Raw genomic sequence first — 12,311 nt, 5'->3', positions numbered from 1 at the left:
GTCAACTGAGTTCTTGAGTAGTTAAGAGGGTTGTGTTAAAAAATTCTGGTGAATTTCCGAACAATCCCAATCCTAACTACGTTTTCTATTTTAAAGTATACTTGAAGACTTTCAAAAACAACTTGTGGAATGGCTTGACGCCCATGACCTACTGAAGGCCATGTACATATACTAAGCGCGATTCCCCAGTACAGTTTTAGAAGTGGCCGTCCACTTCTAAAACTGTCCTGGGAATCGCTATATAGGTAATGGGCGTCAAGCCATTCCACAGGAGGATCCACCACCACAGCCCTTCTAAACTTTGTTGAGACGATAACTAATGTTTCCGAAAACATCAGTGACATCGCTGCTTGCTCTATATGATCTCAGCAAGGCTTTGTGGTCTCGCGTGTGACATTCTGGTGATAAAAATTTAGCAAGTAATGGAATCAGTGACGGTCCTGAAACACTCTCATGGCATGGTACCTTTGAAAACCAGAAGCAAATTGTATCATACTGACGGAGTGGAGCCTCCTCCAGAGTTGGCGTAATTTTACACGGAGTGCCAAAGGATCGGTCCTTGCTGCTGAGTAGGGAGTAAATGTTTGTTCTGGCACTCGAAATTTTGAAAAAAAAATTGGTTTTTCGCACTTTTGACCCTAAAAACACAAAATTTCCCAATTTCATTTTATACCTTTTTAAAGAGCTTAAAAAACAAATAATTTAGTGTATAAAAGTATTTTAGTACGGTTATTGGTAATGACAAAATAAAAAAAATAAAATTTTAATTCCCCATGTTATTCTTAGGGAGAATATTGTAAAACTTAGTTGGCTTGTTTATGGATATATTTTGATCAACCTTTGCAAATTTATTTATTTTTTTACTAATCTATTAAAATTTTACTAAATACACACTTTATTAGTTTCCTTGTAGCAGTAAACTTATGTACTCGTTAAACCTAATTTTCTTTAAATATATATAATTGAAAATCAATTCAGACAAACGGAAATTCGCTTAGTCGGCAGGTTTGCTGCGACGGGGGTATTTAGAAGACATTTTAGATTAATTTTTGTATGCAAATTCTGGCTCTACATAACCCCATTACTTGCTACCGCTTGCTACGCACTTTTGTGACACCCAGTATACACCACATTCGTGGTATGCACTTTAGACCTTTATAAGCAACTAGCTGTACCCCGTTTAACTTCGTATTCGCATGGCTCAATCACGTCCCGGTTGAAGTTCGTTCGCTACGCCCACTCATCTTTAGGTTGGAGCTCGTTCGCTGCACTCACTTGTTTTCAGGTTAGCTCGTTCGCTACGCTTACTCGGCTCCAGGTTGATGTTCGTTCGCTACGCTCACTCACCTTTTGGTTGCAAATTAGATGTTGTCATAAATTTTAAAAAGTCATCCCTTTTATTGTTCATAATACTTTGATAAATGTTTTTATGTTTTGATATTTAACATTGGAGAATGTATACGTTGTTGCACACGTGTGCTGCGATTGGGGTTTAATACATTTGGACTTATTCAAAAGTAAAATAGTTTTCTGTGCTGCACTCTGTAGAAACACTGTGGCACTATTTCAAATCACGACTAATGCTAATACAGAATGTTGTAATAATTATTGAAACCTACAAAACAGTTGGTGAAAGTAAACATCTGCTTTTAAATTATATTTATTTGTAAATATTGTAGATCACAAAGTCTGACATTGGCCCACTTAAAACCCTCTGGGGCCCTTTTGACAGATCTGCACCAAACTTCACTCGAACCATCCTTGAAATATGCTTAATAATGCCTGAAAGTTTCATTACAATCTGTAGAGCGGTTTCGGAGTCCATAACGTATATACATATATATATATATATATATATATATATATATATATATACGCACACACACATACATAGTTCCTCTTTTATATATATAGATAATTAATTGATGATTAGAAAAAGCAGAAAGTGATCAATATTTTCCCTCCAAATCCAAACTCCAAATCTCGAGGGCACTGGCAGGATCACACCGGGCTACGGAATGGGCACACGGGAGGGACGATGGCTAAAGGTGTTGTGACGTCACATCTATAGGGGCTAATGTCTTCTCTTGAGGCAGCACGATTAGGCCGGCCACACACAGAACCAGGCGGGGCGGGGCGCGACAGGGCAAGACGAGACGCCTGACTTGCCCTGTCCTGCTGCTGTCACACACAGAATGAGGCGGGGCACGACAAGTAAAAAGTTTAGCCCCCATAAACCTGAAAATTAATATAGGATTTTTTATTTCTGAGCCTTGAGCCGATTTAGCAAACTTTAAATTGGACTTTATACTTGGGAGCAGAATAGAAAACAAAATTCAAACAGCCATACCTCCAGAAGAGATTTTGTAACCCTTAAGGCCCCGTTTATGCACCAAGAGCGGGAGCGGGGTGATAGCAGGCACGCTCCCGCTGTGAAAATTTTGTCAAAATTGTGCAAGCGATAGCGGTAGCAGTTGGTCAACGGAGAATGGAGGGGTACACATTCTTGCCAACTCAAACTCTGCCAAATAATTAACACAACTATTTGTCCTAAGTGCATGTGCGCGTGGGTCAAGTTGGCAACCCTGCCTGCAGCCGCTCCCGCTCCCGCCGTGCATAAACAGTCTCATTTGACTCAATGTAGTTTAAAACCGCTCTATCCCAAGCAACCGCTGCAATTTCTAACTAAACAGCGGTCTAATTAGAATCCGCAGCGGGAGGTCAACCGCTACCGCTATCGCTCTTCGTGCATAAACAGCCCCATTTAATTCAATGGTGTTGAAAATCGCTCCCGCTGTCGCTACCGCTCTCGCTCCTGGTGCATAAACGGGGCCTAAGATATGAAAGTTGGCCCTATATTTCCTCAGTTATCAATGCCAAGATAAATTATTATTTATTCAACCACTGTAGTAATATCACTACTTCACTACGACTTGTATAGTCGTATCAAAGGGTGTAATATTTGGTCGTATAAATTGTTACTCTACAGTCTTATATGTAAATTTTATCGGTTGTATAATAATCCTTATCAAAATTTGTCCGTCAAGGAATAAATCACATGACCGCGCATGCGCAGAATGTTCTGCCTGGCATCGACTTGCCTCGGGGCATAATTTTGGAGAGCTTTCACATTTTGCCCTGCGGGCGCCCGGGGGCGTCTTTTTGACGTGCCCTGCCTCGCCCGGTCCTGTGTGTGGCGCTCCATAAGAGCCTGTGCAATTCCCGTCACACAAGACGCCCCGGGGAAAAATGCCCTGTCGCGCCCCGCCTCGCCCGGTTCTGTGTGTGACCGGCCTTACGGTAACGAAACGATGAGATCTCAGAAGCGATCGTGGCACAGTTGGCAGCGCATCGGACTAGTTTTCAAGAGGTCTCGGGTTCGAAACCCGTCGGGGACACTAAATTTTTGTGAAAGATTTTGCTTTATTTGATTTTTATCTTATATCTTTTTTATATTATCAGCAAGTTTTGGTTAGGTTATGACAGTTTAATTTTATAATTAAAAAGTTAATTTTATAACTAAAAATTATAAAATTAACTTAATTTAAAACTTTCAACTCAGCGGTTCTAGCGGCCGTGGGGTCCCAGTTTATCGACATCCCAAAAGATCGACACTGAAATAGTCCCACTTTGTCGACAACTCAAAATGTCGACAGTGTCGGTAATATGGGATGTCTGTAAAGTGGGATGTCGGTTATGTGGGATGTCTGTTATGTGGGACGGTTGTGTAAATTTTCCCACTTTATCGACACGCAAAATGTCGACAAGCAAAACAGATCGACAAAGAGCGGGAGATTCAAATTGAAGGTGAACAGCTCTTGCTGAACAGATCGGTTGAGTATAATGAGAGTCGTTCTTTTTAAACTCCGAACGACTTCTATTCACGGCGCTTGCAGTCTCCTTCAAATTTGTCAATGCTATCTCAACTATCTTGTGTATATAATATGTGTTCTGCCGTTTGAAGGCTTAAAATAATTTGACACTAGTGTACCTGTTGCTCGAATTCGAGCAATTGCGGAGCATTGCAGGCGACTCAAAGATTATGGAAATACTTACGATCTACACAACAGTTAGATATCAAAATCTTTAGTAAATATCTTATCTTTTTTCAAAAAGCTGATCTTGTTTTTTTAATGTTTTTAGTGTAAAAAAAATATTTCTATTTCTTTTACCTAACCCGCCATGTTAAACTTCCCTATCCCAAGCGTGATGTATACAACCTCCTTACTTCTCGAGTGATGTAAAGTTGAAAAAAACTCACTCGGTGATGTAATGAAACCCATTTAAATAACATTGAGTGGATAACTTAAAAAATATACCTCTATGGAACCAACGACGTTTAGCGCTAGAAATCAGCTGTGTGTTTTAATTTTATTGTTATGCTTTGAAGAATTTTCCTAACCTAGCTTTTGTTTGTAAATGAATGTTACTGTTAGAAGATGAGTGAAATTGATAATGAAGCATGTTGCTCGTAACCTCCTGAATATTGTTGGGTCAGGTAAAATCTTGTACGTTACACGTTACGCAAGAGCGTGTTTACATCACTTCGGTGAATTATGCAACTCGCCTTCGCTCGTTGCACAACATTCACCTGCGTGATGTAAAAGCGCTCTTACTACACTTGTAATGTAAATAGCTATTACCTGGATGTGTTCTATGACTTTTTCTATGTTTCCATTGTTTGCAAATCGGTTACCTATATCAATGATTGCTCAAGAAATGTAGCACAGTGTTAATTCAGTTTTATTTTTAGCCTATATCAAATTGTCCAGGATTTCTCGCCCTTTTCCGTTGTAATAATTACACCAATCCAAGTTTCGTCTACAGATGCAATTGCCAAAGAATATCACCTAGGTACGTACAATCTCCAAGAAGTGGTAAAAAAAAGGCAGAAACCAACCCATACAATAGATATAAGTTAACTCCATAAGTGATATTAGGATTTTCCACTGATTTGGTAATAGAACATTATATTGCAAAACATGACACGATGCAGAAGAAAATCAATTTTAAAATCAGAAAAATCCATTACAAATGCTGTACTTTATTTTGACAAATTCAATAAATCACAATTTAAATATTAACAGCTGTTGCATTAAAAATGCATATGGTCGTAATGTAAACAAATCTGAAGAGGGAACTTTAAAGGCCTCTGGGGCAGAGCCCCAAGGGAATTTACCTTGTTTCTCTTTTGATGGCTCACAGACCAAGACCTTTCTTTAGAGACCCCTACCAAGTTTCTACGCCCAGCCGTTCTCTCAAATTAGCTGCGACAAAAACCCCGTTTTTCCTCCATAAGAATAACATGGGATGGGAAATTTAAGGCCACTGGGGCAGAGCCCCAAGGGAATTCACCCCGTTTCTCTTTTGATGGCTCATCTACAGACCAAGACCTTTCTTTAGACACCCCTACCGATTTTCTACGCCCAGCCGTTCTCTCAAAATAGCTGTCACAAAGAAAAACAGTTTCAAATTAATATATAGATTTGTCGCACTTGTATTATGATTTATTGACTGTTTTTTTTTCGTGTAAGAAGGTAGTTAAAACGTGCTACCTAGGCCAAACTTTGATAGAGGATGATTATGGTATCCATCCAAGTTTTTTCAATCATACATTTATTTGAAATTATAATGATAGTACATAGTTTTTTTCATTTAACTTGCTAGCTTAAGTGTTAAAACAGATTAACCCAAATAACAATTTTACGTTGTTCATTGTTACACTTTGAAATATTAAATGAGTTGTAGTACATTTGTATCAGCAACTTACACCGGAAATGAGGAAATGAAAAAACTGCGTTAATTTGCCTCTGCAGATGCTTTGATTCTTTTGTTAACCTTTCCATTGCCAATATGGCGATCCATTAAAAGCAATGACAACATAAAATTTTGCAATAATTTCTTTCCAAACTATTTTGTAGAGCTTAAAAACAAATTATTTAGTATATTGAAGCATTATTATGCGCAAACAGTTGCCTAATTGTTACGGAGAAAACTCAAACAGTTTTAAATTTTAAATCCCTATGTTATTCTTATGGAGAATAAGTAAACTGTTGTAGTTAGCTTGTTTATGAACATCTTTTGATCAAAATTTGAAAATGCATTTATTTCATACTAAACTACCTACATGTGAAAAAAAAAACTTTAAAACCCTCCCTGTTACAACATACCTAAGTACTTGTTAAACTAATGCAATATTGAAATAGGGAATAATTTTGTGATATTTTAAGGAGATAGTGTAAATCCAATCAAGCAAATGGAAATTCGTTTAGTCTGCAGGTTTGCTGCGGGGGGGTATTTTAAATAAATCATAGAGTTGTTGCAGTATTTAGAAACACACATCAGAACCACCTGTAAACTGTAATGGCTGCTTGAAACTTAAACACCTTATCTAAATGCAGTAGGTATAAAGAAAATAATAGTATATGCCTACTGTATTACGTTACTAGCCCGGTAAGCGGTAAGGTGTTTTATCGAAGGCGTAGCCGAGTACGGGATTTTCGTGCGACACAATTTATTTAGGACAGAACATAAATTAGATTTTTTTTTATAAAATAGGCCGCTGAAATTAGCTGTTTATTTCAACAGCTGACTAAGTACACGGTAATAGTATCATAGACTAACCAACACAAGTAACTAAGGGAGTATGTGTTATCTATGATAGTATATTACGTTACTAGTCCTGAAAATAAGTGTGTTTACCGGACGAGTGTGGTCGTTCCCGTGCGAGACGAAGTCGAGTACGGGATTACCATACGAGTCCGGTACACACATTTTGGACGAGTTACGTACGATAGTTTACGTGATATTTTAAAGGAGACATTTTAGTGTAAATCCAGTTAGGCAAATGGAAATTCGCTTAGTATGCAGGTTTGCTGCGGCGGGGGTATTTTACTCTAAAGTCATAAGTGATTTATTTAACCAGATTTACATAAGTTATGCATTGGTTACGTCAATTACAGAAATACATAAAATATATACAAAATTCCTTCTGCATGCTATACATAAGCTATTTACAATTGGTTAACATTTTAAATTTTGTTTGGAAATTCACTCATTATGTCCATGTAAAAATCTTTACCTTATTCTTATTACCCTCATTAACTCATTTTCGCGTATTCCAATTGTGTTGGTTCGCGGACTCATTCGTTGTAGGTTTACACGACACGTTTGTACAAATTTCATCAGGATCGTATTATTTTTGCCATGAGAGATTTTTTCGCTAATGGTAATAGCGTATTACCTATATGGAACATTCACCAAAATGTTTTTACCTACTACCGTTTTAAATACGACAGTTTTTTAAAGTAGCCATTTCAGTTCAGTTCTTAGAATTGAAAAGTTTCACTTAACAGCTCTTTACTTTCATAACAGCATAGTTTCATTTCACAACAGCATGGTTTTTCTCATAACAACACAGGCAACGGATCAATGAGGTTCAAGGATTGAGAGAAAAGAAGTAAAATTGGAATGCTTCGAACGTCAACTAATCAGCTGATCAGTTGACAATTTTAATTGTTGATCCAACTTTTTCCTGTTAATTGTTCCTGTTAATGTGCGAACACAGAATAAAAAATTGCATCCACATTCCATAAAGACCATAAAATGCACAGCTTTCCACTTTTCAAGTTTGTCGCCATTTTGGAATTAATTTTTTTAACTAATTTTGTGGTCTTTTGGAATGTGGATGCAATTTTAAGACTTATTTACTCTTCGCATTCTCGCTATAAGCCTACTTGTTTAGGAGCTACATGATTTAAATTGTACACCGGAAGTCTCTTTTCCATAGGCTGTAACTCCTAAACGAGTGGGTTTATCGAAAAAATGTCAAGAATAAAAAAAGTTTTTAAATTGCATGTTCTATCCGAAAACATGAAAGGGTGTTCCATAATAAATTTCAAAGTTGGCTGCCATTTTCAAAATATAAACTCATATTTTGAACTGCCACAAAAAATAAAGGAATGTCCCTTATTTAATATCCCAATGGTGACCTCCTTGAGTTGATCACCCTGTATATATGTATCCGTTAGCGCGATAACTCGAGCAAAAATGATCCCATTTTGATGAAATTTGGTAAAAACGTGTAAACCTACGTTTATTCGAACGAGTTCGCGAACCAGCATAATCGGACCATGGGAACAGGGGTTTACGGGGGGTTTTATGGGGTAAAAATGGGGGTTTTCAGTTTTTTTCCCTAAAACAAAAAGTTTGCAATTTATTTTTAAACCGTTTTGTAGAGCTTAAAAAAGAAGGTATTTATAAATTAAAATAGGTTCAAAAATAAGCACAAAATGGATTTAAAATCAATATAATTAATACGCTACATGAAACTTTGTCGCCGCCATTTCTTAACCGATTTTATCCAATGGTGTCTCATTGGAAAGAGCGTGTCGCGTAGATTTGCAAACTGGCCTTACATTTTTGAAAAAGTCTCTTGGGCTCTGCCCAAGTGGCTGTTAAAGATCCCATGTTATCCTTATGAAGAACATAATTGTTACATTTTGATCAGCTGTATATTTTAATTGCTGTTACAGTATTTAGTTTTCAATTCAATGAAACGCATTGGGTACATTTATTGATTGTGTTGAAATTAAATATTTACTATTTAAATTAACATTCGTACATATTACAATGTAAAAAATCAAGAAAGCCTGGACAATTTGATTTATTTTACCAAATAAGAAAAATGAACTGATATAGTACTACATTTCTTGAGAAATCATTGAAAGAACCGATTTGTTAACCATGGAAACATAGCGATATCATAGAACGCCACCAAGTAGAAGAAACAGAGATAAAAAAAGTACAGTACTATCGTCATCAACCTATATAATGAGGAACACCTACAGCACCAATATGAAGATTTCCACTAACAATGAACAAGAATGTTAGACGAAGTGACGAAGTGCTACTATTTTGTAGGAAACATGGACTTAACTTTATATGATGATTGGCAAAGGAAACCCCTCTAAGTCTGAATTAAACTGGTACGGCATGGACATTAATAATTAAATATAGTATATCTTACTAATACAGTATTATAAACTAGGTGAAACCCGTCGAAATCGAAGGTTACTTTCAAGGCTTACGCTAATTTATCTAACTTAACTGCGAAAAATTGAGTGAAATTATACATATTTCGAGCATTTAGCATTGTTTAAAGATTAGTAAGTGTAAAAACAATAATGATATTAATTGCGTTAGATATCAATTATGGTTGATCATTCAATGAATAAATTATTTCCCATACATTACGTCATCGGAGTTGTTATTAAGCTATCTGGTATCTCTTCCTTTGGAAGAACGTTTAAATAGTATTAAAATCGTATTGGCGAATCTTTTCTTTTCAAACACTTCCGTGATTTCAGTGTAATCTATACTTATTTAATACGCAAGCATGATTTTTGTGACAATTACTTCTCCGAAACTACTGAACCGATTGACATGTTTTTGATGTCTTGGAAAGAGCGTAACGTGAAGTTGTGCAGGAAACTTTCTTTTTAGGGAAATAATCAGAGAGTGAGGCCCTGGGGCCCTTTAAAGTTTCATATTTCTCCATAAGATTAACACAGGAAACAAAAATTGTTATGCAACTCCAGCTGTTGTCAGAAATTAAAAGTAAGAAGAAGAACATGTGTTAATTTTAAACAGTCAATAAGTTTGCTAATTTTACAGTTTGCTACAAACATTTACTGACTTGGTTGAAATGAAATATTTACTACTTTAATTTGGGTTGGCGTAAATATTACAATCGAAAAAAGCGAGAGAGCCTGGATAAATTGATATTATATTCTGTTATGTACATCTTGAGTATTTCCATAATCTTTGGGTCGAATCTTTTAAGTCAGAAATTATGAACGTTATTCCTTTTAAAATAACGCCTCTAATACTTAGAAATTGCTCGAATTCGAGCAACAGGAACACTAGTGCAGATTAATCTATGATTTTATTTGAAAAAAGATCTGTTTGTTGGGAAGACACTTTCTAACTCCAAAGGGAGGTATATCCGTTACAGTGCAAGTTTGATTTTTCCTTTGTCACGTCGCGTCAGTTCATATCGTACTTCTACTTCTGTGCCAATGAATAACCCTCTAGCACAGTTTTGAGAAATTGCTTGTGAGGTTACTGTTAAAGCTGGAATTCCTTGACATGGGGAATGTCATAGTTAGTTGTCTCAGCCTTATCAGTTACATAAAGTTGTCAATATAATCTCTCTACGGATTGTTATATAATTTTCCTAAGGCTCACCTTAGGAGAGAAGAAGTACATGCGTACCACATCAGGAGGGCCCAAAACATAGATTTTCCCCGCTGTCGTCTCAGCCATACCTCGAGTAGATATCCACGCTCAGCCATAAGAATTTACAATACGCTGCCCACTCGAGTGCGGGAGATGGATGCGCCCTCTTTTAAGAAGACACTAAAAGACGCATTGATTAAAAGGCCGCTGTACTCCTTAAAGGAACTTGAGGATGAGCCCCTTGTTAGATGAGTTTCTGTCCGCCTTGCCAATAGTAAACGGCCAAGTTAAGTTTAGTGACTCAGTATAATTACTGTAAATAATGTACATAGTTTTTATTTTTATCATTAATAAATACAACGCAATCTATCAGACTGGTTCTGTCAAAGATGAAGAATTCAAGTATACAAGTATACAAGTAAGTATACAAGTATGGTCGTGCAGCTTCATTGGCAACAAATAATGCGAATGACACAGTAATGTGGCATTTCCAAAAAGCAAAAAATAATGTTAATTGGCTGTTACGTAAATATTTACGTTTACATGCATTGTTAATCAACGTATCTTATAAATAATGATGTGATCTAGTTTAAAAGGAATATGACCTTTCTGTCATGACAGTAGCTGCTTGAATAGTATTTACTCAATGGGCCATTTTACAGCCAAAATCGTCGTGTTATTTTCAATAATGTTACCAACCCAGTGGGCCACGGTCCGTAATATAGGCCACTGAAAATAATTTGTCAAGACAGGTACCATTTTAGGCAAGGTTTCTGTGTTTGGATGTTATTAGAAACGGTAAGAGTACAATAAAATTCTTCTGCTGATGAATTTTCTGTTGGAGAATTATAAGCCGAATTATAAATGTCACAATGCGAGTATGAGCATTTTGTAACTATATTATAAGGGTAAGTTACATCGAATTTTTAGGCTGCTGCTCAGTGCACCTTAAGAATATATATTTTAGGGATAAATTAAATGGTTTTTGTTGCTGAGTAGCGCTAGTAAACATGCATAACCCTTTTTGTTAGTCTAATAACATTCAAAGGCTCTCTAAGAGTTGAAGTTCTTTGTATACATATCTATATTATGTTTTCACTAAGCTGAATGAATACATAGAAGTAACCTCTCTGAAAAGTCTGCAATATATTACAGTTTTCCAGGACTTTCTAAATCATGCACATATTTCTACATAAATATTGTAACATGTTTTATCCAGTTGCTGAAAACAACTATTAATTTAACAAAATATGGACACGGCTCTAATGGGCACCGTGCCCTTCTGCACTTGTATTATTTTGTATTGTATTACACAATCGAAGACTTTTTCAATGATTAAAAGCATGTGTGACAATAATCTCATGAACCTATGATGATCTGTCTAGAATAATATGATAAAATATAGGGAAAAGGTGTGAAAAAGGCAGTCACCAACCCGTAAAATAGATATAAGATAGTTCAATAAGAAATAATTGTAAGAGTTATTGTGATAAAAGGATTTTCCACTGATTTCGGAATGGAACTTTATATTGCAACCAATTGCAACACATGACATGATACAGAAGAAAATCAATTTTAAAATCAGAAAATAACATTGCAAATAATTCTTTTAGACAATTCAGTGTGTGTTGTTTAAAATACAATTTTTAAATGAACAGCTGTTTTTATTAAAAAGTATTATCCACATGACCGAAATGTAAGCAAATCTGTGGAGGGATCTTTAAAAGCTTCTGGGGCAGAGTCCTAAGAGAATTTATTTCGTTTTTCTTTTGATAAACTCATCTACAGACCAAGACCTTTCTTTGGACACCTCCTACCAAAGTTTCTAAAATCGGTCCAAAAATGAGGGAGGAGTTCTGCTTACAAAAATCGGCTTAGCGTATTATATATATATATATATATATATATGTGTGTGTGTGTGTGTGTGTGTGTGTGTGTGTGTGTGTGTGTGTGTGTGAAAGTTTGTGTGTTTGAAGTTCAATCACGCATTAACTACTGGACGGACTGGGCTGAAATTTGGCACAATGATAGCTTACATGATTAACATAAATGTATAGGCATATTCTTATCTC

Source organism: Macrosteles quadrilineatus, unplaced genomic scaffold (genome assembly GCF_028750875.1).
Source record: "Macrosteles quadrilineatus isolate MER2022 unplaced genomic scaffold, UCM_ALF_1.0 Scaffold_1__1_contigs__length_201487025, whole genome shotgun sequence".
Classification (NCBI taxonomy): domain Eukaryota; kingdom Metazoa; phylum Arthropoda; class Insecta; order Hemiptera; family Cicadellidae; genus Macrosteles; species Macrosteles quadrilineatus.
The sequence above is the reverse complement of the archived record's forward strand: the minus strand, read 5'-3'. Positions refer to the sequence as shown.